Source organism: Mus musculus, chromosome 13 (genome assembly GCF_000001635.26).
Source record: "Mus musculus strain C57BL/6J chromosome 13, GRCm38.p6 C57BL/6J".
NCBI lineage: Eukaryota > Metazoa > Chordata > Mammalia > Rodentia > Muridae > Mus > Mus musculus.
Window position 1 is genome coordinate 46,473,417 of NC_000079.6, and position 23,294 is coordinate 46,496,710.

A 23,294-nucleotide genomic window follows, 5' to 3' on the forward strand; every position below is an offset into this window, starting at 1 on the left:
CAGAAGGACCAGCGCAGGAACTTTCCAAAACACCTTCAGATGCCTCAAAGGAATCTTGGAAAATGAAAGATATGATAAATATTAGTACAGTGAAAAATATTTTCACATTCATAAAGGTAAATGCTATAAATTATCACCCTCTGCACTTAAGGGTGATTAAGGAAATATTCTGGAAAAATGGTATTAAAGTAATAGTGTACCGATGCTCTTTAAATAAAGAGAAATAAACAACACAATATTTAAAGTTTACGAATGCCCCCATTTGAGCAGGCAAAGAACTATAGAGAAGGCTGTTTATCAAATTTAAGAATTATGTGTCACTGGGGAAGCTGATTCAACAGCAAAGTCTCATTCAATGAGTCTAGATGGAGCCTGGGACCGTTCCGCCCTTTCGAGTTCACAGAAGATGCCAGTTCTGTTTGTTTGAAGAGCAGGGGCTCTAGAGAATTATCCCACATACTTGTGAAGTACAAATTGAAGAAAATGTCCTTGGATTTTAAAATCGTGTGCCTCTTAATTCAGCAAGGCTATTTCCAGCTGTACCGAAATGGAAGTCCTGAAAAGGAAGGCAGGTGTTTCGTGGAGTGCAGAAGGGCTCTGTTCAGGTCTCTCCTTAAAAAAAAAAAAAAAGACAATGTATTAAATTTTCAAATAATATGAAAAATAGCTAATTATTTGGATGACAAAAATGGTGCATTCAGAAAAATTCCTAGCTACGGGGAACACTGGACCGAAGCCACAATGAAAATCACTTAGAATAAGTGCCAGTTGGATCCTTTAAGTTAGAAACTCCAGCTATACAATTGGAAGATGTTAAAAAAAAAAGTGTGATTTAATAAAAATCTCATTGATGAGACAGGGACTTTAGCTAATTAGCACTTCCTTGTGTTCTGTACAGAATAAAGTAATTTTAACCAATATCAATCATTCGCAACAGTGCAACTGACATGTGGGAGGACTATTTAAAACTGTGTCATTTACACGTCTTTAAGGAAGCATCTTTTAATTATTGAATCACAGGGGAAAATGCAGGGGAGGAAGGTTGGGCACCAGTTGAAAGAAGAGGCCTCAAGATATAAAGTAGGAGCAGTTTCACAGGAGCAAATTACAGGGAAAGAAGCTAAGCTCATCTAGCAATCAAATAGGTTGTTCTATCTGCAATATCAACAAAACAGCAGTGGTAAGTTCCCTTTTAGGTGCAATGATCCTTCCAGCCACAGGTTTCCAATATCAGACTTGCGTTCCCTCCTCATGAAGTAGCCCTCAATCCAATCAGAAAGTGGTCCCAATAACAGGCATGCCAGTATTATACCAGTGGGAGCATCTTGCCTAGTCAGGCTAATATTGTACCTTTTGTGAGACTATGAATTCTCAACAACTGCGTATCTACCTGTTGCGACATGAAGTAGGAGAACATCAGAGGTGAGGTTTTAGAGAGCCGTTCAAGGACCCTGAAACACATACATTTGCTTGTGATTTTTTAATGTTTGAAAAGCTAGGTAAGATAATATTTCTTTAAGAAATAGTTTCATTCATCTGATTAATCTTACAAAGAACAACAGTATCTTTCCATTATAGGCAAAAATAGACAATAGACATTTCCCCCTTCCCCTGCCTTGTAAGGCATGGTTCCTCGAGCTCACTAGTTGAAGATGACATTGAATTGCGGGTCTGCAGTAGATGGGATCTTCTACAGACTCTCACGCTAGTAGAGGTGAAGAGAATGCCTCACACTTCTTCCTATGTCTGCCCTTGTTATTTATTGCAGGGCCCCTAGCACAGCGATTGGGTGGCTACCATTTCAGGTCTAGAATGTTCTCTACAATTTCTGCATACACAGGCAGTAGGTTTTGATGATGTTCCAGAAACACAATCCTCACCACTAAGCGACAAATAGGTGCACCTACTGAGTCTGGCACATTAGACCACTCAGCCACCCTGACACCCACTTCTAGGCAACAGACAACACAGCTATAGACACTTGTCTCTGCTCCAGGCCCCAGTGGAGGACCGTATTTTGTTTTGTGACAGCTACTTTGTTGTTACCCATGACAGCCTTCTTGCACAAGATTCCCACATATCCCCGGCACCAACTTCTTTGGGATGAATATTTGTATATTTGCCTTATTGAGACAGGGTCTCAGTAAACAACCTGGGCTGGCCTCAAACTCGTGAGTCTTCTGCCTCTACCTGTGTGCTGGAACTACAGATGTGTCCTCATCATTATGAAACTTAATCTGGTTTCTTTCCCTATTATGAAGAAATTTGAATGACAAAACTATGTGACTGTAAAAACAAAAGGTAATTTTGAATCTTTAGAATCATTCAAACTTCAGAAATACCTTTCTTTCCGTAAACTATTGATGCATGTAAGCTGATATTTCACAGAATGGCACCTGTTCATCCTTCAGAGGAAAAAACCAGAAGAGCTCTTGTTGGGTATCCCAGCACCCACACAGAGCCCTCCAAGTACACATTCCTGGCACCCTTTCTTCTCTTCCTGGAAATTAATCACCTCTCTCCTGGGTGGCCTGGAAAAGCTCATGTTTAAAAGTCTATCCCATTCGACATAAGTTGTAGCTTAATGCAGGGCTTACAAGAGGTGTTTTCCTGCCTCTTGCTACTTCTGCACTTTTCTGTGAGTTGAATGTGACATTCATGACTTGGTCAATGCTGGGCTAGATCACAGAACAAGTCACTTGGAGATGAGGGTCGGCACTGTTAGAAGGAGAAACTGGAAAGTGGAAGAAATTGAGTGAATCCCAAATACACGTCAGACCACTGACTACTGCTTGTATCTCCGACCCTCTCACATAGAAAAACAACCAGCCTATTAATAGTTGGCATGTAGTGTATAAGATCTACCTAGCACTGAATAGACAACACCCTGACTTGTAGTACATTTATTGTACTCTGTGATCACTTTTCCCTTTAGTTGAATTTTCTGTCCCCACCTTGTCCCCACGCCTGACCCTGATCAGCTGTCTGTCAGCACTCTTTCTCTGAACATGCATGCCCTTTCTGGATGTATCATCTATACCAGCCAGAGCGCTCTAGAGAAACAGAACCACCAGGATTATTACAAGAGGAAATTTGAAAGATTGGTTCCCATGATCAAAGGCAACACAGTTCCACAGTTGTGGTCTGCAGGTTGGACAGACAGCTATGTAGCTGCTCAATTGAAGAAACTGGAAGCCTCAAACAAAGGAAGCCATGGCTCAGCAGCAGTCTGAGGCCCAGGGCCTGAAAGCTCCCTGGAGAAGGATGACGTGAGTTCACACTGAGAAGCTGAGGAAGCCAGAGGCTGAGATCTACAGGGGACAGTGGTAGTAACTGACATGTCCACTTGAGAAGGCTGAAGCTGGCACATCCTCGAAAGCTCTGTTTTGATATGGGCTCATGTTCCATCTGGGCTGCCACCCCATGCTGGTGCCCCCACATTCAGGATGAATGTGTCCCCTGTAGTTACTGTCCTACATGCCAGTCACCTCCAAAGTCACCCTCACAGACACACCCAGAGAGTGTCCTTTACTGATTTGCTAAGCCTTCCTGACCTCAACCCAACTGACAGTCACAGCGAACCGTTCCCCCATAAGAGCAACCACACAATATAAACTCGTTTGCACCTGACTTTTGAGGTTTATCTATGCTGTAGAGCACGAATTAAAGCCGAATACTGTGGTCTTGCTTGTCAATAATACCACAAAGGCCAAAGCTTTTGCAAAGAATATTGACACAACCATTTATTTATCTGTCCTGATGCGAGCCGCCTTTTGTTTCTCTTAGCTTGGCATCTAGAAGCATAGAAAGATCACGTGCTTGAATTACATCTGGCTTTTACAAAAATTGACAAACCATTTTCCAAAGGGACCGGGCCACTTTACAATCCCACTAGGAGGGTGTGAATGTTATCTTTTCCACTCCCTTGCCACAGGTATTTTTAAAATCTTATCATAACCATACTTAGAAAGTGTACACTAGATCTTATTAAGGCTCTAATTTACATCTCCTTGATAGCTAACATTGAGTCCTTTCACAAATAATTTTTAGTCATTCATATTTTCTTTAGAAAAATATCTATTTGCGTCTTGTCCAATTTAAATTAACGGATCTTATTATTATTTTTTTTTACTAAGCATTCTTTGAAGAGTCCATATACATGCCCGTAAGTAGAAAGAAATGATTTCAAAATATTGCTCTTGGTCTCTAATTTAGCTTTTGTTTTCTGGATCTCAATTTTCGTACAAATTATAAATTTTGATTAAGTTCCACTTAGCAAACAGTTTTAGTCCTGTTGTGTGTGCTTCTGGTGGTGTGTCTCACAAAGTCCCTCACTAAAACATAGATGAGAACATTCACTCACACTTTTTTTTTTAGAGTTTTGCTGGGTTTTGGTTTTTTGTAATCCATGGTCCCTTTTGCACTCTCTTTCCAGAGCAAAGGAAAAATACCAAGTTTGTTTCCTTATTCATTATCCATTGGCTTGATTATTCTTATTTGAAAAAGTTCCCTCTGCATGCCTTGACACTTTTGTTGAAAATGGATATACTGTAAATGTGAGGGTCTGTGGAGTTTCAACTCTTTTTCTTTGATCTATAGTTGGGCTCGTGTATGCTCCCCCAGCCAAATTCAGCTTAGTGCATTTCTTGTAAATAAAGTTTAATTAAACACAGCCTTGTGTTTATATGTTGTCCTGGCCGCATTTGCCTGTGGTGGTAGAGCGGCCAACTGCAGCAAAGTACCTCAACCTCTCAAATGTTCACTAGCTGGGGGTATACTTTGTCCATCACTGTACCCCAAGAAGCAAGCTAATGGAGGGAGGATTTCTCTTAATTTGTGCTTTGAGGGAACAGTCTGTCAAGGTGAGAAGGCATGATGGGAGGAGCAGCCTGAGCTATGGCAGAAGCACAAGGTGGTCTGTTTATATGCGAGTGGATCAGGAAACCTAAAGATTTCTACAAGGGCTCTCCTTTCCCTTCGTTTAAGGCTGGGACCCCTGCCCATGCAATAGTGGCACAGGGGTCTAGGCTGACTTCGCCCAGTTAAACCTCTCTGCAAATGTCATCACAGACACACCAAGACATGTGTCTCTAAGGCAGTCTAAATCCCACCAAGCTGACATTGAAGAGTAAACATTTCAATGACTCTAATCTATAAGGTTATCCTAAGTCAATACCACAGTGTCCTGATTATATACTGCGCTTTAGAATTAGTCATGACGTCAGCTGAAATAAATCCTTCATAGAACTTCATAGAACTCAGGACTTGGTGCTCCCATATACATTTTAGGAATGACTCATTAACTTCTGTAAAATACTATCCTAGGATAAGGTAGGAGTTGTGGTAAGTCTACAGATCCATTTGAGGAGAATCATCATCCTAGAAACTGTGGCCTTTTCTGTCTGAGACTATGACATCTCTCCATTTATTTAAAACTTCAGTTTTTCTTCAATGTTTCCCCCCTTCAGTGATAAGAGTTTGATTTTTTATAATAAATGTACTTTTAAGTAGATCATTATTCATATTATAAATTATTGTCTTCTTCATTTTGGAATTTTTATTGCACGTATGTGAATCACAACTATTTTCTGCATACTGATCTGTCTATGAACTAATTCATTTGTAAATGGAAAACTGAGTCTTGCTGATTTCTGATTAAAAGTAAAATTTTCTTCTAATAGCAATATATTCAACAACATATATTGGATAATTGGTCCACACAAGAAAATTTCCCAGTATTTGCAATATTTATAACATAATATTATAACTGTGAAAAAGGTGAAAAATAAATTTTCACTTCTCTTAATTTGTTTGTATGTATTTTTACATTCTACTTTATTGTAAAATGAAAATAAACAGTTTGTCTTTAGAAACATAAACAATATGTGTATCTTCAAAGAACTTCTCTGTCTAGAATACCAGTTGTCTTAGTCAGCACTTCTGTTCCTGCATAAACATCATGACTGAGAAGCAAGTTGGGCAGGAAAGGGTTTATTCAGCTTATACTTCCACACTGCTGTTCATCACCAAAGGAAGTCAGAACTGTGACTAAGCAGGTCAGGAACCAGGAGCTGATGCAGAGGCCATGGAGGGATGTTACTTACTGGCTTGTTTCCCCTGGCTTGCTCAGCCTGCTCTCTTATAGAACCCGGGTCTACCAGCCCAAGGATGGCACCACCCGCAATGGGCCCTCCCCGCCTTGATCACTAATTGAGAAAATGCCCCACAGCTGGATCTCATGGAGGCATTTCCTCACCTGAAGCTCCTTTCTCCTGGTAACTCCAGCTTGTGTCAAGCTGACACACAAAACCAGCCAGTAGACCAGTTGAGTTCTGAGCAAAATCATCAGTTAACATTCATGAGAAACAGTCTTTGATGTATTGTTCGCACGTGTGTGTGTGTGTGTTACATCCTCTTGCTAAACTATGTACTTTCTGGATCTTTCCTGTGAAGTCAAAGGTGATATATGCCATGAAAATTAAAGATTTGTCTTTTCTGGGAGATAATACCATCTTCAGCATCTCTAAGACTTTATACAAGACACCTGGGTTTTAGAGTCAACTTTGAGGCATCTCTAGCAAAACAACCAGGTGAGCGAAACCCAAGAAAAAAGACAGATAATAGGAACTCCAGATGAGGAGCTGCGAAACAAGACAATTTATTGAAGTACAAAGATGGAAATGTTGTTGGATAATTGGTCCATACAAGAAAATTTCCCAGTAGTCACAATCTGTATAACATAGTCAAGGCAAGATAAAACAGTTCAAGTCTTCAAATGTTGTACAGGGTATATTGTTCTCATTGACATTGTTGCTGGTTTGTTTTCCGTAAGACAGAAATTCTTAGTGAATATCATTATTGTTTACAGTTCCTTACAAAAATAACATTATAGTTCTGTTTACTATGTCATTGAACATGTTGATATTAGAAGGAAATTTTACTTTTAATCCGAAGTCAGCAAGGCTCAGTTCTCCATTTACAAGTTTACATTATTGAGACATGGAATAGTTTTCCAAACTATATTTGACTTTATCTACTTAAACCTTTATTTATCCTCTGTTATATATGTTTCTCTAGTGACATGTAAAATGTGTCACATCCACTTAGTGACACAACTGATGGCCCTACACCTCACCTGTGTCGTGAGGTAGGTGACTCTCCACAGTGGACAGAGGGAGTGTTCCTGGGATCTATTCCCATGTCAGAACACCCACCAATAATCCACTTAAGCAGAAAATACCATAAATGCTGTAATTAAATCCTTCTAAGCATAAATCTAATGTCTCCCTAAATCAACTTCCTTTGACTCTAACTGAAAACTGGATACAAACACCTTATATCACCTCTCAGACAGAGACCATTTTATCACAGAGGAGAATTGAAGGAGACAGCCGTTTGATTCCTGTGAATTTTACAGAAATCCATCCTTGTAAGCCATGTTGTCTTGAATGCCAGCCATGGCACTTCACGGGACCTCGATCAGTGCAACATCCTCATGTTGTGTCTCCTCAGCTAACGGATACGGGAGAAATTAATAATCACGACTTGCACCATAAGTTTGGAAAAGGAAAAGACAGGATGGGAGTTAGACATTTTCTTCTATGTACGGTAAACCTCAAGTACCTCCTTTGGATATGGTGGCAACAATGTTTATTGTTAAGTGAATAACAGTTAGTCTTGCCAAGGGCTGGGGGTTCAGGGAATTGACATTACAACATATTTAACAACTCTAGGGCTGTCAGACTTCCAATAATAGACACTGAGATAGATGGCCACTCCATTGTTCACTGCCGTTCAGTCTGTACCCACCTGGAGGACCTTGACAACTATTATGCTGAAATGTATCTAAGCAGCACACAATGTAATTTCATGGATACAAATGTTCTGCTATCATAAGTGCAAGAAGTATAGAATTCTAAAGTTGCTTTATACCCTTAGCCACATATCTGCTGAGCACTTGAAATATAGCTGGCCCCTGAACTTGGGACATGGCTCAGCAGGCAAACAGCTTGCCACCAAGCCTGACGCTTTCCCAGTACCCACAATGTGAATGGTTTGCACTGTAGCATAGCTGAACAGTGTTTTGCTGAGGGCTCACTTCCCTTTTTCTAGTTTGTAAAATTACTGAGGATATTCTTTGGCACACATGCGATAGCTCACTCACTTCTCCAAGACAGAGTTAAATTTTAAAATACTAAGAGCTTCAAAGTCTCCCAGAAGGAGAAAATGACGTATCCATCACTACACTGGATCACGCTATTAAAGCGTTATGTAATTACATTGTTCCACGAATTTGAAATCAACTCAGGAATTTCTTTAAAGTAATGTATACATTCTCCAAATTGTTTCTCTCCTTTCTGCCTCTCTAAAATATTTTAAATCATATGAAATTGGAAGAGTAGGCTTCCATAACATTTTAAGTAATCTTATAAGGAAAATGTAAAACCAAGGAAAAAGACATTTAAAAACCAAATGTTTTTTATAAGTGTTCAAAGTTATTTACTACAGTAAATATTTTACTGACTTGTCTTTCAGCATTTGTAAGTCTACAATTCAAAAACTTACATAATTTTATTGAAATTATATATAGTTACAATTATGCATAGTTATATATACTATATATTTTTATATATAGTCAAGCAGTGTGTGTGTGTATATATACACACACACATATATATTGTCTACTACACTATATATACAGTAAAATAATATATATTATATATAAAAAATCCATTATTTGTATATATAATTATACATAGTTATAATTGAAAAGCAGTGTTGGTCATGCACACCCCTGATAGGCTAGAATGATCATCTCAAAGCATCAAAGAGACAGAGTTCATTTTTGAAAAGATAAACAAAACTGAGACACCTTAACTACCCCAGAGAAAAAGAAACCCCCAAAAAAGTAAAATTAGAGAAGAAAGTGTGAGATATTACAAAAGATATCACCAAAATCCATATTATTAGGGAATATTTTGAAAAACATGTGCTACTTTACAGGAAAACCTGCCAGGAAATGAACCGACTTCTGGGCATAAATGGCCTACAATGAGCCAACAGGAATTTATAAGCCCTAAGTAGACCAATAGCAAGGCAATAAAACTGAGCCAATAATAAAGCACCTCCTTTAAAAGGAAGGGAAAGGAGGAGGAGGAGGAAAACGCCCAGGATGGGAGAAACCCATTGCTGGATTCCCACAGGCGTCTGAGAAGCTCTGAGTGATGGTGGTGCTCTGCAATCTTGTCTATAAAATAGACAGTGGGGGATCCTTCCAAGGCCATTATATGAAGCCGGCATCACTGTACAAAACCCTGACAGGGAGATAAGAATAAAAGACAATTACAGGCTAACATCCTTGGTATACACAAGTCTTCAATAAAATACATACAAATTGAAGCCAACAATACGTTGAAAAACAATCTTACACTATGACCAAATTGTTTTTGTTCCAGAGATTAACAGAATGGAGGGATCCAAGGATACAAAAAATGGCTCAATAAATGCAAGTCAATAAATGTTAATGCAGTGATTGAACCAAAATGACTGAATAGATCAAGATCAAGAGATTAAAAAGCTTTGGATAAAATTCTTAACATCCCATTATATGAAGAATCCCATGATCCAGAGTTATTCAGGTATGGGAAGATCCCATGCCATCATAATTAAAACTATATATGACAGGCCCACACAGAAGAGCATAACAGGGTGGTGGGGGAGCGAAAGATACCTGCTCTAAAGTCAGGAACAAGTCAGGGGGGCTGCTTCTGACCACTCTTATTCAACAGAGCGTGTTGATGACAGAGCATTGAGGGAAAGAAGAGTAAATAAATGAAAGGAATACAAACAGAGGAAGAGGAAGTTAACTGATCCCTGTTTGCACACGATGTGATTTTTATACCTAGAAAACCCAAGACTCCAACAAAAGAATCTTAGAACCGATCAAGGCAGCAACGTAGCAAGACACAAGACGCAGTACCTTTGGTGTCTCTCATCAATGAATGCGCCATGAGATAAAATTCACTAGAGCGAACCTAACCAAGGAAGTCAAAGACCTGTACAGCGAAATTTGTGAAACACTGGCCAAAAAAAATTGGTAAGGGCATTAGAAATGGGAAGACATCTCATCTTCATGGAGTTGGAGGAGAAAATGATTAAAATGGACACACTACCAAGGGTGACTTGCAAGAATTCCCCATAAAAAGACCAATGCCGTTCTTAGCAGAGATGGGAAAGTCAACCTAAAATCCACATGAATCCACAGAAGCTTCAAGTTGGGAAAGTGATTCTAAGCGGAAGAGAAATGCTGGGAGCGTTGGCATGCCCTTGTTCAAAATGACAAAGTCATTGTGTCAATATGGTGTGGGCATAGAAGCTGGTGTGCAAATCAGTGGTGTGGAATAAAGGATGCAGCCACAGACACCTGCTATTTTCTTGCAAAGGTTTCAAAACGCATGTTGGAGAAAAGACGTGCTCTTTAACAAGTGGTCAGACAGAGTTCTGGGAAAATGTTCATAGAGAGTGAAACTAGACCTGTCTCTCAGGCTGTACACAGAGCAATCCAAAATGGCTCAGACACCTTGATGCGTGAGATCCAAGATGTAAGGGCTGCTAGGAAAAACCATAGAAGGGACACTTCCAGTCACTGGCAGGCGACGCTCTACTAGACAGGATTCTAGTAGCCAGAGACACAAAAGCAAGGACTAACGAACGATACTTCGCAATGTTAGAAAAGGCTTCATCATACAGCCAAGTGAACCAGCAAACAGACAACCCATGGAACAGAAGCAAGTCCTGCGGCTCATCGGGCACTAATGTCAAGGATATAGGAAAAAAAAAAAAAACAAACCTCAAAAATTTAAAAAACAAGAACAAGAAGAAGATGAAGCAGAAAACAAGCCAACTAAATACTGTCGAATAACCTGAGCTCAAACTTGTCACACACACACACACACACACACAGTCTAAGTGGCCAATAAATAGATGGAAAAGGCTCCATATCTTCATCTTCAGGAAAATGCCAACCAAAGTTACCCTGAGGTCCCACCTTGCTCAGGTCACAATGTGTATTAAATAAACAACCATTGCTGTGGAGAAAGAACCCTTACACATGAATTATTATAGCCATTCTGGAAAGCAGTAAGGTAACTATTCAAGAAAAGTAAAAGCAGGGAGCCCGGGGAGGGAGCTCATTTATTGGAGCAGTGCTTGTCCTAAAAACACGAGGGACTGAGCTCTAAGACTCAGCACCCACAAAAGAAGCCTGGTGTGGCAGCAAACACTTGTCATCCCAGTGCCAGAGAGGCAGAGACAGGCAGCTTCTTGGGGCTCCTCGGCCAGCCAGACTAGCCAAGTCAGTGAGCTCTGGTGAGAGAGCCTGTCTCAGATGGGGAACAGGTGTGAAAATGACATCTAAAGTTACCTTCTACTTCCACTTGCGTGCAAATGCATATAGGCATATGCACACGTGCGCAAGCACACACACACACATACATGAGCAAGCACACACATATACACACAAATAGAACTAAAATTGGACCTATCTTATGATTAAGATATACCACTGCTGGATATTTATTGGAAGGAAATGAGGTCAGTATACAAAGGATATATTTGTAGCCATGTTTATTAAAGCACTCTCAACAGTCACCAAGAGATGAATCCGCCTGCGAGCCAAGCACTATAAGTACTAATAAGAAAATACGTAGCCACTTGAGTATTATTCCAGCATAAACAATAAATTGAGTCATTTTCAAGAAAACACACAAGTGAAACACACCAGGCACTGAAGGATGGAAAGAGAACTGACGCGTGCTCCAGTGTGGACTAAACCAGGCATTGTGCTAAGTGAAAGAAACCAGGCACACAAGGACAAGTACTGTACACAGCCCCTTAGTAGCGATGGTCCCACAAGAACACACTCAGCTACTCACATCAGATGATTAAAACCAGAGTTAATGGTGTGTACATCAAAACATAAGAAATTCTAATTGCTTTCGTTATAAAGTTCTGTGAAGCTGTATATACACCAGTGAGATCAAAGCACTGGTTTTAACTTCAGTTTTTAAAAACTGTATCCTAGACACCAGCAATGTTGCCAGTTGCTTCTTTACAGAAAGAAAGAAAGAAAGAAAGAAAGAAAGAAAGAAAGAAAGAAAGAAAGGAAGAAAGGAAGGAAGGAAGGAAGAAAGAAAGAAAGAAAGAAAGAAAGAAAGAAAGAAAGAAAGAAAGAAAGAAAGAAAGAAAGAAAGAAAGAAAGAAAACCAAAGCCAGCCTTGACGGCCATTTCCACTCTTAGAGTGAAGTCCTCAGGTGGGGAGTGGAAGTCGTTGGTCAGGCACCACAGAAAAGAAGTTTCCTTTTGTCTGTGCAATAACCATGAGTCACATGACTAGCATATACATGCCATACCCGGTCATGTCAGATACTTAACTGAACACCACATGGACATATTCTTAGTAACTCCCAGCACAGGCATTTGTAGAAACTGGAAAATATAATAAACTTAAAAAAAAAAAAACAGATTAAATGTCCACTGGCTCAGAAGGGATAGAATTTTTTTCATACCATGTTGTTGTTGTTGTTGTTTCCTTCAGATGAACCTAAAATTGGCATTTACTTATTTGTGTGTGTGTGTGTGGTCTGTGTGTATGGTGAGTATATGTGGTTTGTGTGACTCATGGAGGTGTTGTATGTGGTGGATGTATGTGTGTGTGGTCTATGTGTGGTGTGTGTGTGGGGTGTGGTATGTATGTGTGTATATGTTTGTGGGGCGTGTATATGTGTGGTGTATGTGTATGTGGGGGGTGTATGTGTGGTGTATGTGTGTGTGTGTGGTATGTGGTATGTGGGGGGTGTATGTATGTGTGGGGTGTGTGTGTGTTGTATGTGTGTGTGTGTGTTATGTGTTATGTGTGGGGTGTATGTGTATGTGTGTTGCTTGTGTGTGTGTGTGTGTGTGTGTGTGTGTGTGTGTGTGTGGTGTGCATGTATGTTTCTCCTTCCACTTTGAAATGCACTGGGATTATCAGGCCTGGTAGCAAGCAACCTTACCAGCTCAATCATTTCACCAGTGCCAGTTAAATTCCATCCTCAGTACCCATGCAAAAAGCTGGGTGCCATGGTGGCAGCCTGCAATCCCAGTCTTGGGGAGGCAGAGACAGGAGGTTCTCTGGGGCTAGTCTAGCCAAACCAGTGAGCTCGAGGTTCAGTAAGATGCCCTGTCTTTAAAAAATAAGGTAGAGTGTGATTTAGGAAGACACATGACATCAATCTCTGGCTTCCGCCCACATGTGCACAAACACCCACACGTATGTGCACACACAGAGACACAACATGTACATGAATATGAGTGCACACAGGAAAAAGAAACAACTCAATTGCCTTCAGTATACCCGCCATCATTCAAGCACCACCACTTTTAACGCTAGAACATCTTCTCAGCCCCCAAAGAGACCCCAGACCCCGTGTGACTTACTTTTCCTGACTCAGATCAAAGGCTGACAAAAATCAGCTTAAAGGATAAAGGATTTCTTTTGGCTCACAATTTTAGAGTTAGTTCACCATGGCTGGGGAGCCACAGGGTTTCTGCAGTAGTTTGAGTTGGCAGGAGCAACATAGATCAAGTCAGCCCTTGGGAAAGAGTGAGAGATGGATCGTTAGTGTTCATCTGGCTTCCTCTTTCCCCCTATTTATCCAGACATAGGTTCCAGTCCATGAAATGGCATCACCCATCTTCAGGGTGTATCAGAAATCTCCTCAGAGAATACTCTCACAGATCCACCCAGAGGAATGTCACCTATGTGGTTCCAAACCTAGTCAGGTTGGCAATGGAGACGAGGCATCACAGTACCTGTAACTAAGCACTCACAGTTGCCTTCTTTCCCCAGACCCCAGCAAGCACCAACTTAACCATCTGCCTTTATAGATTAGACTACTCTTCACACTTCGTATGAATGGAATCCTACAAAACCAGTTCTAGAACTCGCTGTCAGAAAAGTGCCCCGAGGTCATCCTTTTCCCTTCAGATTGCTACCTTCTTTTGTCTTCACTACATGAGACTACATGCAGAGGGCTTCTGCTCTAAGGGACAGATTGTGGAATGATACTGGGGACAGTGCCTGAACCTTTCTAGTCAATTTGGATAGTGTCCTTGTTAGCTTTGTTGACTCAACACAGCTTAGAATCCTGAGATGAAAAGCCTCAACTGAGGAAATGCCTACTGTGGGCATATCAATAGGAAGTTACCTGGAGAATTAATTGAGGCAGGAGGGCCACTGTGGGCAGCACCATCAGGTGCTTCTGGGCTGCATAAGAAAACCAACTGAGCATGAGGCTATGAGTGAGCAAGGAAGAGAAGAGCCAGCCAGCAGCATGCTTCAGTGGTTCCTGCTTTCATGTTTCTACTTGAGTTCCTGCCCTGACTTCCCCGATAATAGACTATGACTTGTGAATATAACCTGTCCCTCTCCTAAATGCTTTCTGTCATGGCATCTATTACCATGCAACAGAAAGGCCATGAGACAGCTAGAAGCCCCCATTCTCTTGGACCTCTCTACATGGCGTGGCTAAAAATGGTTAAACAAGATTGGCTTACACACACACACACAAAATGAAATTTGCCTTCTGCTTGCTTCCAAAGCCGAGAACTGGGAGAGTGGGTGGTCTGTGCCTGGTACAGGTCTTCAGACACATCAACCAAACCTTGGTGTCTCACCTGTGACCACGCAGGTTCCGGCACACAGACTGACTGCCCCTCCTCCAGCGAAAAGGAACAAGCTGGGGTCTGAGGCACTAATGCTGTATTTGGGCAGATTGTTGAAGAACTGTTTCCAGAATGTACCCTTATGTAACAGATAAACTCCCCTCGCTGATAAATGCCAGTTTTCCAGTGGACCGTGGAAAATTGTCTATTTTGGGGCCACTCCGTGGGAGTCCACAAAGCCCTTGCTTGTGTTGTGAAGAGTCCTGGAAATTCAAATCTGTGTCAGAATTTGCTCTCATTTGTGGCCAGCTTTCTGTCTTTGGGTGGGTGGGTGGGTGAGTGAGTGGGTGGGAGGGGATGAAAATCTCTCAATGAAGATCTGGAATAGAATCAAAATAAATGAAGGGCCTGTGATGCTATTTTTAGCACACTGGGTGAAGAAAGCAAGAGAGTGACAAAGCATTCTGCATGACAGCTACTTCCTGACACTGGTTGCTTCTAGAATTACAGTTACTTGCCACTGCAATCTTTATCAGCTCTCTATCAGAATGCATGCAAAATACCTGCACAGAGAAGACATGGGGTGCTAGGATCCTTCCTCCATTATGGAAGTATGAATGAAAAACATCAGACATTGTATTTCAAGATATGGGTTTTCAAGAAATATCTTTTGCTGTTATTATTTGTGTGGTTTGCATACATGAATGTACATGGATGAACTTGTGGGGTTGTATACATGTGTATATGTGCCTGTGGGAAGCCAGCAGGAGACTTCAGGTGTCCTGTGTTGGTTTCCACCTTATTTTTTGAGACAGGGTCTCTCACTAAACCTAGAACTTGTCATTTCTGCTGAACTCGTTGGCCAATGAGTCCTCCTGTCTCCCTTCCTCCTTTTAGCATTGGGGTTGAAGGTGTGTGCCACCCCTCAATCTAAACTCAAGTCCTTGTGCTTATTCTGTGTCTGAGTTGGGGTTTCCACTGCTGTGAACAGGCACCATGTCCAAGGCAACTCTTATAAGGAACAACATTTAATTGGAGCTGGCTTACAGTGTCAAAGGTTCAGTCCATTATCATCATGGAAGGAAGCCTGGCAGCGTCCAGACAGACACAGTACTAGAGAAGGAGCTAGAGTTCTACATCTTGATCCAAGGGTAGTCAAGAGAAGACTGCCTTCCAGGCAGCTAGAAGGATGGTCTCAAAGCTGAGCCCCCACGATGACACACTTCCTCCAACAAGGCCACACCTCCTAAGAGTGCTATTCCTTGGGCCAAGCATATTCAAACCACCACATTTAGCAAGCACTTTACCCACTGAGTAACCTTACCCACTGTGTAACCTTACATACTTGTAAGAGCTGGAAGCAGAATCATCAGAAGGCCAAGATCATCTTCAGCTATACAGAAAGTTCAAGGCCAGGCTGAGCTACGTAAAACCCTGATCATCTCCCCACATCACCCCCACCCCCAAATTACAAGCACTGGCAGAACTTCAGTGCAAATCAAGGTTCCAGATTCCACTGGAACTGCACCTTCCCCTACATTCATTCTACTATTACCGTACCAGAAACATCCACAGGACTTCTGCAGTGGTACACAAGGAAGCACACATGCTCTCCAGCATATAAACCCCGAGTGCTGCTGGCCTAGTGCCACTGAAATATCAGTCAAAAGTACAGGAGTGCAGATGTCAAAGCAATAAAACTTTTCTCTTTTCCTCTCTCATCTTTATTAAGATACAGTTTCTTTACAAAAAATTATGTAATTAGAGTGTGAAATGATACTTTTAAATAGATCACTGGAAAACAAATAAAATGTAAGATGATAAGAGAAGATAGATGGGTGGTAGATATAGATAGATTAGATGATGAATAGATGATAGATATAGTTAGATTAGATGATTGACAGATATGATAGATAGATATCAATGATAGATGATAGACAGATGATATATAGGTAGGTAGGTAGATAGATAGATAGATAGATAGATAGATAGATAGATAGATAGACAGATGATAGATAGGTAGGTAGGTAGATAGATACATAGATGGATAGATAGATACATAGATACGTAGATGGATAGATCTTTCCATTGTGCCGTGGTTGAATTGAGTTCATTAATATACCCATCACCTCACACTCTCATGATAATCTATGGTGAGAATATGCAGACATACTCCCTCAGTGATTTTCAAGTAGCATATTATTACACTCTCTCATTGCCATCCTACTTAATCCAGCCCCTGAACTAGCACTTCCAATCTAACAGAAGCCTTTTTATTTGCTTGATTCAGACAGGGTCTAATTATGTGACCCATGCTGGCTCTGAGCTTGCAATCCTCCTGCCTCCGAACTCCAGATTGCTGAGATTACAGGTGTGTGCCTCCATGCCTAGCTCCTAATAACTCTGCTCCTTCCCAGTATCCCTCTCTCCATGCGCTCATTCCTGCTCTCTGCCCCCTGCATCTGCCATTCTCCCTTCTGTGTCTGTAAGTTCAGCAGTTTTAGCGTCTACAAGCAGAATCTTCAGTGTCACTTTGGACATATTTGGGGTACCTTAGAGAGAAAAACCAAGGGACCCCCTGACCACCACCACGAAAGTCTGTGTGCTGTATGTCAGATCACTCCTACAGTTAAAGCTGTCCTTAACTCAGGAATCTCCATCCCCCTGTGCGATCAGGTTCTTGTGTTGGCAGCTAAGGAAGCCAGAGACAGCTGGCAAGTTATTTTCTCCTTTATACACAGGATGATGAAGTTAATCTGGATGGGAAATGTGGGGGAGAGGGGGAGGGACAAACGCTGTCTGCTCTGACCAGAAATGGGCAAGGTGGCTGCCTCAGAACCCTTCCTTTTCTGTAGATGAAAAGCCAACAGAGCAAGCCAGAGAGTCCTCGCAGTTGGTGGGACACAGCTGGATCCAATCACCAGCCCCTGGGGGGTGTTAGAAAGGATCAGGTTTTAAATCAGCCTTATTGTTGGTTTTAGGGATCATTACAAAGTACTTAATTGGGATGGCACTGTTTCTAGAAACTGGGAAATCCATAAAAACCTAGAGCACTGTTTTGCAGGTCTGAGGTCTGGCCAGGAGAATGACGTTAACCCCCCCCCCCCCTCTTGTTCATGACTGTTGAACTAAGTCAGAAAGAAATGTGGATAGCTAGAGGTGTTCTTTGTAACAAGGTCTGCAAGTGTCCTGACTAGGAAAATACCCGATGGATGGAGGGATGACCTGGGAATTTTCCATTCTAAAGATGACCATCTAAGAACTTCCAGGAAGTTAATTGTTTTATAATTATGCATATCAAAGTAAGTACATACACATAAGTATACCTGTGCTTAGTATATGTGAAGAAAAAATACATCAATATAATATTTGTTTCATAGTTAACCACTGACCTATGATCTATTTGTTTAAAGTAGTTGGGGAAACAACTGTAATTTCTTCTACCGGACTTGTCTGACCTCAGCTCTCGGGGCCACATGCTACGAATGTGGTTCAAGGCAAAATCCTAAAACTTAAGACCTTATAAGCTATTTCATGAATGTTTTCATAACTTCATTGTGTAGGTCTCAAGCATGAGTTTGGAGGTGGCAACATCGAATTGTAGTGTCAGGAGCCTGGACAGACACACCTGTTAAACAATACATATTATCCAGAGTGTTCTCTGGCTAGTCTGTGTCACAGTAGCCCAGCTAGCCAGCATTGACTGCAACTATGATACACATAAGCCTTCTATGTTACACATAGGTGGATTCTGTGGAATTCATTTCACTTCAAAAGGGGGTGTTTGTATTGGCTAAGCCATAGCCATGCCTCTCTGGGTTCCTACATAGTCTTTCTTCTCCATCTCTAGCTGCTGCAGCTGCAGTATAAATATTTACCTCTTCCACAGCTAACTGATATCAACAAGAAGACTCCACTTTATAAGCATAATCTTTAAAGTACTTTTTTATTGGTTATTTTATTTATTTACATTTCAAATGTTATCCCCCTTCCCAGTTCCCTCTCCACAAAGCCCCTATCCTATCACCCCTCCCCCTGCTTCTATGAGGGTGCTCATCCACCCACCCATCCATCCACTCCCTCCTCACTGCCCTAGCATTCCCCTACACTGTGGCCTTGAGCCTTCACAGGGCCAAGGGTCTCTCCTCCCATTGATGCCCTACAAGGCCATCCTTTGCTATTTATGCAGCTGGAGCCATGGGTCCCTCCACGTGTACTCTTTGGTTGTTGGTCTGGCCTTTGGAAGCTCTGAGGGGGTCTTTGTGCATATGGTTATCTTGCCTGCATGTATAAATGTGTACCATGTGTGTACAGTGTCCGTATCAGCCAGGAGAGGGTGTCAGAGGCCCTGAAACTAAAATTAACAAGTGGTTGTGAGCTACCACATTGGTGCTGGAAAGCCCATCTGGGTGGTCTGGAAGAGCAATACATGCTCTTAACCACTGGGTCATCTCCCCAGCCCTACACAATTTCAAAAACTGAGACATAATCCCCCCATTTAAACTATACATTCTCATCTTGCTTTTAATGTACATGAAAATAATACATATAAAAATACTCACAGAAAAGACATAAAAACACTGTATTCATTACTGTTCTTGTGATGTATGACCACATACCTGGCAAAAACCAATAGAGAGGTGGAGACGTTTAGTCCATCCAGCTCGTGGTTTGAGGATATGCAGTCCATCGTGGTGGGGACCATATGGCAGCATGACAATGGATATAGCCATGACTATGCGACGAGAGGATTGCTTACTCACAGCTCTGCAAGTGTAGATGGGACAGAAAGTGGGCCTGCAATGCAAACCTCAAGGCCTGCTCCCCAGAGATCCATTCCTTCCAGGCAGATGCACTTCCCAATGGTTCCACGACTTCTTCCAAACAGCACCACACGTTGCAGATCATATGGTCAAGCACACAAGCATGGGTGGGGCCATTTCACATTCAAACCATATCAAGTACACAGGGACTTTTTTTTGTATGTTTGATTAGGATGGAAGATGGATGTAATCTATATTGCCACTACTCTTATCATATCACATTCAAATTAAAAATAAATAATCTAGCCATCTGACTAACAACCTCATGTCTAACCACTACTCTTGGTGACATTCACTTTCTTAGGTCTATCTACACTGAGAATACAGGATCAAGTATCATAATGGTGGATTTTCTGCTCTCATTCTACATTCCGTTGGCTTACAGCTCTCTTGCATCCTGTTAGATAAAATACAGTTTTAAAATACGTTTTTCTTGGGTGGATTTTTAGAATTTCCTATGTTAGTGTATGTGACTGTATGGATGTAGTGTGTGTGTTTAAATGTGGGCATGATCCTGCCGTGGTGCACAAGTAGAAATCAGAGGAGGAGTTGTAGGAACGGTTCTCTCCTCACACTATGGGTTCCAGGAACCAAACTTGAGCCATCAAGCTTGGGCAAGCCAAGAATTCTTTTCCACTGAGCCATCACATCAGCTCTGAAGAATTCTCTTTTGAAGAGTATCTTAGTCAGTGTTCTATTGTGGTGAAGAGATGCCATGACCATGACAACTCCTATAAAAAGAAAGCATTTGACTGGGGCTGGCTTGCATTCAGAAGTTTAGTTCAGTATCATCATGGCGAGAAGCATAGTAGCACTCAAGCAGACATGGTGCTGGAGAAGTAGCTCAGAGTTGTACATCGGGATCAGCAGGAAGCAGGAAGAAAGACACTGGGCCTGGCTTGAGCATTTGAAACCTCAAAGCCCATCCCCAGTGACACACTTCCTCCCACAAGGCCACACCTCCTAATAGTATAGCTTCCTGGTGACCATGTATTCAAATCTATGAGCCTATGAGAGCCATTCTTATCCAAGCCACCACAAAAAGAGCAATCACCATATTGCTTCTTCAGAAATTGGGTTTATAGTAACTAAGCAATAACTTATTTCTTGTGTGGTTTTAGAAAGAAGCAAAAACCAAAGACTTGTTCACTTCTCTAAGCCCTGACTTTAAAGCTGGATTCGTTTCATTAAGCGACTCCTGAAAACATTTACTGAAGGTTTAGTGCCTTGCAATGTCTGTCCCAGTATCCCAGGGCAGTGTCCCTAGTACCCAGGCACAAGGCTAATGGGTGGATGGAGAATATTCATGAACATATTACAAGAAGAAGAAAAAAATCATCACATGGCTGGCACCATCCTTTCCTTCCCATTGAGTGATGACATAAAATGAATCTGACATATGGATTCCAGCTTTTTAATATCAACATTAGGAACTTCAAAAGGGAAAATATTTTTTTTAATTGAGAGTCATTTCTTTTTAATTGGATGAATAGACTGTACATTTCAAAGGCGTCCAAAGAAAGAAGAGATAGCCATGAACTAAAATTGTTTAGGTGGGGCTCTAATGAGTCCCTGGAATCCAAAAGACAGCTATGGGTTTGTAAAGAAGGGCTGTCGTGTGTATGTCTAGAACATGGAGTGTATGGAGTTCACAGTCTGTTAAAACCGATTCACAAGCTGAGCTTGGGGGCTGGGGCCTTAAATCTCAGCACACAGGAGGCCAAGGAATGAAGATTGTGAGTACAAGGCTGCTCTGCCCAATATAGCAAGACCTTGACTCAAAATTAGGTATGTTGATTTCATAGATGAATGGATGAAATGATAGACGGACAGACAGACAGACAGACAGACAGACAGACAGAGACAGAGCAGGAAGAGGATGGCTAGAGACAGACAAATACACTGGAATAGGGATGATATTTTCTAACTGTCCACAGTTTAGAGACACAATTATGGGCAGCAATTACTTGAAGTACTACTCCAAAATAGCTAGTGAAAATAATTTTGAATGTTTCCAACATTTAAAAAAAAAGTCATGTCTGTGCTGACACATCTACCAGTCATTCTAATATGACTGACAATTACACTGTGCATGCATTTATAATGACTACGTACATGTTTAAAACTTCCTTTCCTTTCCTTTTTTTTTTTTTTTTTTTTGAGATAAGATCTTACTTTGGAGTCCTTCTTGGCCTGTAACTTGTGATAATCCCCCATATCTCTGCATCCTGAATTCTGGTTCTATGAGTATGCAGCTCCATGCCTGGTTTCTAAATAGTATTCTTTGAAACCTAGCCAGAGGTCCCATGCTCAGAATCCCTGCCCCCAAGATAAATGGAAACTGTCATTTTAGCATACATGGAACCTGAGGAAGTCTACCCCCAATGACTTCTGTTTCTAGTCCATCCATCTCTCTTCCCCACCCTCACCTTCCCGGACTCCAATTATTTGTGGGTGGATAGAACCATCAATGTGATGACACAGAATTGTCACACTGGAAATGGAGGATGGCGTCCTGTGGCACCCAAGCATTTCATGTGACATATCTAGTCAGTGAGTGGTCTGGAGCCAAGGAGAGTGCATATGCAGATGGTGGTGAAGGACACTGGGTGTGAGATGTGACGTGCAAATGACATGACTTCAGCAAGCTCCGCTGTACATCATAGCTGCTCTGTTGAGTGAGGTCTCAGCCTACACCTAGCATCATACCGTGGACCACAGCCACTAGCTGGGAGACTGAGGTGGGGCATTCCTTTAGGTCAAGAGGTTAAGGAAAATCTGGTCATCTTTAAAAGACTCTCTCTCTCTCTCTCTCTCTCTCTCTCTCTCTCTCTCTCTCTCTCTCATACAAACACACATACAAACACACACACATACACACATACACACACACTCACTCACACATACACACACACACACACAATTTCTTTATCATAGATTCCCAATACCCCTCTTTCATCAGGCAGGAAAAGGACCAGGATGCAAAAGCTGAGCTACCCAGTTTCCCTCCTTGAGAAGAATTCTCCACCATCAGAGCTGTTAACATTTGCTGAGGGAACGTGGGTTTTATACCAGTAAGGTGAGACTTCGTTCCCCCTTGCTCAGTACCTCCTGTCTATACTCATGAATTCCAGGGGACTCTCCCTACCTTCACTACCATTTCCTCTGTGTTGCTGATCCTCATGTATAGAGTTGACCCCTCTGTATCTGCATCCTTCTGTTCTACTTCTGTCCTAGTTATTGTTCAATTGCTGTGAAAAGACACCATGATCAAGGTAACTGAAAAAGCAAAGCACTTAACTGAGGGCTTACTTATAGTTCAATGGGTGAGTCTATAACCAACACGCCTGGAAGCATGGGAGCAGGCAGGCAGACACAGCACTGGAGCAGTAGTTAAGAACTTACATCCTGATTACAAGCAGCAGCAGCAGCAAGAAAGAGAGAGAGAGAGAGAGAGAGAGAGAGAGAGAGAGAGAGAGAGAGAGAGAACCTGACATGGGCTTATGAAATCTCAAAACCCACCCACAGTGACACACCTTCTCCAACAAGGCCACACCTCTAATCCTTCCCAAACAATTCCACCAACTGGTGGGGGTGGGGCCAAGTATTCAAACATAAGAGCATATGAGGGCCACTCTCATTCAAACCACCACTTTATTTTTGCGTGAAAACTATAGTTTTGTGTTTCAAAATTATAGTTTAAATTCATCTGTACTGAGTAGGAGCAGACATGTCCCCCTTCCAGCATTTTACTATAAACAACATAG

General features: G+C 41.6%; 1 long non-coding RNA gene across 2 annotated transcripts; it reads right to left on the reverse strand.

Annotated features, from left to right (window-relative positions):
- Window positions 1-132: 132 nt before the first annotated feature.
- Gm35110 lies at window positions 133-23,045 on the reverse strand. 2 transcript variants are annotated; one of them, XR_873351.2, is made up of 4 exons: window positions 22,676-23,045; window positions 19,324-19,471; window positions 1,391-1,451; window positions 133-612 (listed from the first exon to the last, which is right to left on the reverse strand). It is a non-coding gene; the product is annotated as a predicted gene, 35110 (long non-coding RNA). The 2 variants fall into 2 exon arrangements; XR_382311.2 differs by lacking the exon at window positions 22,676-23,045 and having other exon boundaries at window positions 19,324-20,393.
- Between the last annotated feature and the right edge of the window lie 249 nt (window positions 23,046-23,294).